Source organism: Chionomys nivalis, chromosome 26 (assembly GCF_950005125.1).
Source record: "Chionomys nivalis chromosome 26, mChiNiv1.1, whole genome shotgun sequence".
NCBI classification, from domain to species: domain Eukaryota; kingdom Metazoa; phylum Chordata; class Mammalia; order Rodentia; family Cricetidae; genus Chionomys; species Chionomys nivalis.
This window is the reverse complement of record NC_080111.1, coordinates 34,849,107-34,855,747: the sequence shown is the minus strand read 5'-3', so window position 1 is coordinate 34,855,747 and position 6,641 is coordinate 34,849,107. Positions and strand designations below refer to the sequence as shown.

The window sequence follows — 6,641 nt, the reverse complement described above, 5'->3', positions numbered from 1 at the left end:
AACATTTCAGAAAAATTATCCATTATGATCAAGTAGGCTTCATCCCAGAGATGCAGGGCTGGTTCAACATACGAAAATCTATCAATGTAATCCATCATATAAATAAACTGAAAGAAAAAAACCATATGATCATTTCATTAGATGCTGAAAAAGCATTTGACAAAATTCAACATTCCTTTATGATAAAGGTCTTAGAGAGATTAGGGATACAAGGGTCATACCTAAGTATAATAAAAGCTATTTATAGCAAGCTGACAGCTAACATCAAACTAAATGGACAGAAACTCAAAGCTATTCCACTAAAATCAGGAACATGACAAGGCTGTCCACTCTCTCCATACCTCTTTAATATAGTGCTTGAAATGCTTGCGATAGCAATAAGACAACATAAGGGGATCAAAGGGATTCAAATTGGAATGGAAGAAGTTAAACTTTCCTTATTTGCAGACGATATGATAGTGTACATAAGCGACCCCAAAAACTCCAGCAAAGAACTCCTACAGCTGATAAACACCTTTAGTAGCGTTGCAGGATACAAGATCAATTCCAAAAAATCAGTTGCCCACCTATACACAAAGGATAAGGAAGCAGAGAGGGAAATCAGAGAAGCATCACCCTTCACGATAGCCACAAATAGCCTAAAATATCTTGGGGTAACCCTAACCAAGGAAGTGAAAGATCTATTTGACAAGAACTTTAAATCTTTGAAGAAAGAAATTGAGGAGGATACCAGAAAATGGAAGGATCTCCCTTGCTCTTGGATTGGGAGGATCAACATAGTAAAAATGGCAATTCTACCAAGGGCAGTTTATAGATTCAATGCAATCTCCATTAAAATCCCAACTTTATATGGAAAAACAAAAAACCCAGGATAGCAAAACAATCTTATATAATAAAGGATTGTCTGGAGGCATTACCATCCCTGACTTCAAACTCTATTACAGAGCTTCAGTATTGAAAACAGCTTGGTATTGGCATAAAAACAGAGAAGTCGATCAATGGAACCAAGTAGAAGACCCTGATTTTAACCCACAAACATATGAACACCTGATTTTTGATAAAGGAGCTAAAAGTATTCAATGGAAAAAAGAGAGCATCTTCAACAAATGGTGCTGGCAGAACTGGTTGTCAACGTGTAGAAGAATGAAAATAGATCTATATCTATCGCCATGCACAAATCTCAAGTCCAAATGGATTAAAGACCTCAATATCAGTCTGAACACACTGAACCTGATAGAAGAAAAAGTGGGAAGTACTCTACAACATATGGGTACAGGAGATCACTTTCTTCGTTTATCCCCAGCAGCACAGACATTAAGGACAACATTGAATAAATGGGACCTCCTGAAAATGAGTAGCTTCTATAAAGCAAAGGACACTGTCACTAAGACAAAAAGGCATCCCAGTGACTGGGAGAAGATCTTCACCAACCCTGCAACAGACAAAGGTCTGATTTCCAAAATATATAAAGAACTCAAGAAACTAGACTTTAAAATGCTAATTAACCCAATTAAAAAATGGGGCACTGAGAAGCGCGGGATTTGCACCTCCGGAGGCCGGGTCCGGGTGAAGCCGTCCGCAGCATCCTTTCCGCGGGAGCTCCAGCCCGGAGTCCACCACCGGTGGTGACTCCGCCCGTGGTTCCCCGCCAGCGTGTGGGCCGAAAGGGGAGGGAAGACGAATTCCCGCTCCGTGTAGCCTCTTTAAGTGACTGCTGTGAGGTTCCTGTTTCAGAAACCATGACCGAGGAGCTGGATCTCCATGGACAGGACTCTGATGGGGGTAGTGAGGAGGTGGTCCTAACTCCTGCTGAGCTTATTGAAAGGCTGGAACAGGCGTGGATGAATGAGAAGTTTGCGCCTGAGCTACTGGAAAGCAAGTCTGAAATTGTTGAGTGTGTCATGGAACAGCTAGAGCACATGGAAGACAATCTCAGAAGAGCCCAAAGGGGGGATCTGAAGGTCAGCATTCATCGGATGGAGATGGAGAGGATCCGCTATGTCTTTAGCAGCTACTTGCGGTGTCGACTCATGAAGATAGAGAAGTTTTTCCCGCACATTCTAGAAAAGGAGAAAACTCGCTCTATGGGGGAGCCTTCCATCCTTTCTCCATAGGAGTTTGTCTTTGTCAAAGAGTATATGGATCACACAGAGACCCATCTTAGAAATGTTGCCTTAAAGCACATGCCTCCCAACCTGCAGAAAGTGGACCTCTTGAGGGCAGTTCCCAAACCAGACCTAGACTCATACGTGTTTCTGAGAGTGAAGCAGCGACAAGAAAACATCCTCATAGAACCAGAAGCAGATGAGCAGAGAGACTGTTATTTACTTGAAGGAGGGTTCACAGCACTTGATCCGGTACAAAACCATTGCACCTCTTGTTGCTTCTGGAGCCGTTCAGTTAATATAAAACAACTAACAAGCCTGAGGATGTGGAATCATGGACAATATTAGAAACCCCATTTCCTTTTGTGCCATGCTCCATACAATAGATTTTTCTTAGCAACATGCGGTCTACTTGGCCATGGAAAAGATCAGTGCGGGTTCCCTTCATCACCACAGCCTTCTCTAACACCCTGCTGTTCTAGCCAGCACCAGCAGATGGGGCGCTTGCTCTGTCTGGCTTCTCAGCAAATAAATGGACTGTCAGAAAAAAAATGAGGCACTGAACTGAACAGAGAATTCTCAACAAAAGAAATTCAAATGGCCAAAAGATACTGAAGGTCATGCTCAACCTCCTTAGCGATAAGGGAAATGCAAATTAAAACAACTTTGAGATACCATCTTACACCTGTCAGAATGGCTAAAATCAAAAACACCAATGATCACCTTTGCTGGAGAGGTTGTGGAGGAAGGGGCACACTCATTCATTGCTGGTGGGAATGCAAACTTGTGCAACCACTTTGGAAATCAGTGTGGCGATTTCTCAGGAAATTTGGGATCAACCTACCCCAAGATCCAGTAATACCACTCTTGGGAATATACCCAAGAGATGCCCTATCATATGACAAAAGTATCTGTTCATAGCAGCATTGTTTGTAATAGCCAGAACCTGGAAACAACCTAGATGCCCTTCAATGGAAGAATGAATGAAGAAAGTGTGGAATATATACATATTAGAGTACTACTCAGCAGTAAAAAACAATGACTTCTAGAATTTTGCATGCAAATGGATGGAAATAGAAAATACTATCCTGAGTGAGGTATCCCAGACCCAAAGAGAGGAACTTGGGATGTACTCACTCATAATTGGTTTCTAGCCATAAATAAAGGACATTGAGCATATAATTTGTGATCCTAGAGAAGCTAAATAAGAAAGTGAACCCAAAGAAAATCGTATACTCATCCGCCTGGAAAGGGGAAGTAGACAAGATTGCCGGGCAAAAACTGGGAACTAGCGGGTGAGGTGGCTTGGGGCTAATGGGAAACGGGATGAGAAACATGAGAAGGGGAGGATGGGAGGACCTTGAGGGATTGGGATGGTTAGGATACAGGAAGGATGAATACGGGAGCAGCGAAGTATATATCCTAACTAAGGGAGCCATCTTAGGGTTGGCAAGAGACTTGACTCTAGAGGGGCTTGCAGGTGTCCAGGGAGATGTCCCCAGCCGGTACCTTGGGCAACTGAGGAGAGGGAACCTGAAATGATCCTATCCTATACTGATGAATATCTTACATATCACTTTAGAACCTTCATCTGGCGATGAATCGAGATAGAGACAGAGACTCAATTTGGAGCAATGGTCTGAGTTCTTAAGGTCCAAATGAGGAGCAGAAGGAGGGAGAACATGAGCAAGGAAGTCAGGACCACGAAGGGTGCACCCACCCACTGTGACATTGGAACTGATTTATTGGGAGCCCACCAAGGCCAGCTGGACTGGGGCTGAATAAGCATGGGTTGAAACTGGACTCTCTGAACATGGCGGACAATGAAGGCTGATGAGAAGCCAAGGATAATGGCACTAGGTTTTGATCCTAATACATGAACTGGCTATGTGGGAGCTTAGCCTGTTTGGACGATCACCTTCCTGGACCTAGATAGAAGTGGGAGGACCTTGGTCTTCCCGCAGGGCAGGGAATTTGTACTGCTCTTCAGTATCGAGAGGGAGAGGGAATGGAGTGGGGGTAGGAGAAGAGGAGTGGGGATAGGGAAAGGGGAGTGGGGGGAGGGGCAATATCTGGGAGGAGGGGAGGGAAATGGGAAATGGGGACCGGTGGAAATTTTAATTAAAAAAGAATAAAAATAATAATAATAATAAAAAATTCAAGGTTAATAAAGCATTATGTAATCTATTACTGGGGATATTTTCGGTCCCTTTCTGTTTATTCAGCATATCCTTTATAGTATGATTTGAACTTTCTATAACTGCCTGACCTGTAGGATTATTTGGTATACCTGTAATGTGTTTTATATTATAATAATCAAAAAATGTTTCATTTTCTTAGATACATATGCTGGACCATTATCTGTCTTTATTTGTGCAGGTATACCCATGATGGCCATAACTTCCAATAAATGTGTGATTCCTGAATCAGCCTTTTCTGAGCTCAGGGCAGTAACCCATTGAAAACCTGAATACGTGTCTATGGTGTGGTGTACATATTTTAATTTACCAAATTCCATAAAGTGGAACACATCCATCTGCCAGATTTCATTTCTCTTAGTACCCTTTGGGTTACTCCCTGCAGGCAACAGTGTTTGATTATAGAAAGAACAAGTAGGACATCTCTTTATAATGTCCTTAGCTTGTTGCCATGTAATGGAAAATTGTTTCTTAAGCTTTTACTATTGACATGATGCCTTTCATGAAATTCTGAGGCCTGCAACACGCTTCCAATTAATAATTGATCAATCTCAGCGTTACCTTGTGCTAGAGGACCAGGCAGACCTGTATGGGACTGGATGTGTGTTATGTACATCGGACAAAGCCTGTTCCTGATTATGTTTTGTACCTGGATAAACAGTGAAGTCAACTCTGTGTCATCTGGTATAAATTCAGCAGTTTCAATATGCAAGATAACTCTTTCTGCACATTGTGGATCTGTAACTATATTAAGAGGTTCTTTAAAATCCCTTAGCACTATAAGAATGGCATATAATTCTGCCTTCTGGACAGAATTATAAGGGTTTTGTTCCACCTTACTCAATTCATCTGACTTGTAACCTGCTTTCCCTGATTTATTTGCATCAGCACAGAATGTATGGGCTTCAGTTATTGGAGCATCATGTACAATTCTAGGAAGAATCCAAGAAGTTCTCTTTATGAGGTCAAGTCTACCACTTTTGGGATAGTTGCTGTTAATTTCTCCCAAAAAATTAGCACAAGCTCTTTGCCATGGTTCATTGTCTTCCCATAACTTTTTTATTTCTTCAGTAGTAAAAGGCACTATAATTTCTGCTGGGTGTATACCTGCTAGTTGACGAAGTCTCAGCTTACCTTTTATAATTAATTCAGAGACTTTTTCCACATAAGTTTTTAATTTTTTACTTGGTTTATTAGGTATAAATATCCACTCTAAAATAATATCTTCCCTCTGCATTAGAATCCCTGTAGGAGAAATTCTGGAAGGCAATATGAGTAGGATGCAGCTAAGGTTTGGGTTCACCCTATCCACATGTGCGTCCTGTAATTTTTCCTCAATCATTGTCAGTTTCTTTTCTGCTTCAGCTGTCAGTTTTCTTGGACTATTCAAATTTTATCACTATCTAAGGTTTTGTTTAAATGAACCATTAGATCAGGTGTTATCCCAACATCTGGTCATAGACTGGAAATGTCTCCTAACAATCTTTGGAAATCATTAAGAGTCTTTAATCAGTCTCTCCTAATTTGTGCCTTTTGCATTTTAATTTTCTCTAACCCTATTCTGTAACCTAGGTAATTAATAGAATTTCCTCTTTGAATCTTTTCACAGCAATTTGAAACCCCCACCTAGGCAAGATGTTCTTTACTTCTTCAAACATCCTTTCCAAAGTATCTTTATTTGTTTCTTTCTTTTTTTTTTTTTTTTTTTTTTTTTTTTTTGGTTTTTCGAGACAGGGTTTCTCCATGGTTTTGGAGCCTATCCTGAGACTAGCTCTTAGACCAGGCTGGTCTCAAACTCACAGAGATCCGCCTGCCTCTGCCTCCCAATTGCTGGGATTAAAGGCGTGCGCCACCACCTCCTGGCAAAGTATCTATTTGAATCAGATAACAAGATGTCATTCATGTAATGATAAATTATGGACTTGGGGAATTGTTTACAAATTATTTCCAATGGCTTACTTACAAAATATTGGCACAATGTAGGACTAATGAGCATCCCCTGTGGAAGGATAGTCCATTGATATCTCCTATTAGGCTGAGAATTATTATAAGTAGCACTGTGAAGGCAAATTTTTCTCTATCCTTTTCTTGTAAAGGTATAGTGAAAAAACAATCTTTCAAATCAATAACTATAAGAGGCCATCCTTTTGGTAATAGAGAAGGCAAAGGAATTTCAGATTGTAGTGGGCCCATAGGTTGAATTACCTTGTTGACAGCTCTTAAATATGTCACCATTCTCCATTTACCAGATTTCTTTTTTATAATAAACACAGGAGAATTCCAAGGGCCGGTTGATTCTTCAATATGCTAAGCATCTAGTTGCTCTAGCACCAGCTGT

At 40.9% G+C, this 6,641-nt stretch overlaps 1 pseudogene; it reads left to right on the top strand.

The window, feature by feature from the left end:
- Positions 1-1,739: 1,739 nt before the first annotated feature.
- On the top strand, positions 1,740-2,439 carry LOC130867077 (DNA replication complex GINS protein SLD5-like; annotated as a pseudogene).
- The last annotated feature ends 4,202 nt before the right edge of the window (positions 2,440-6,641 follow it).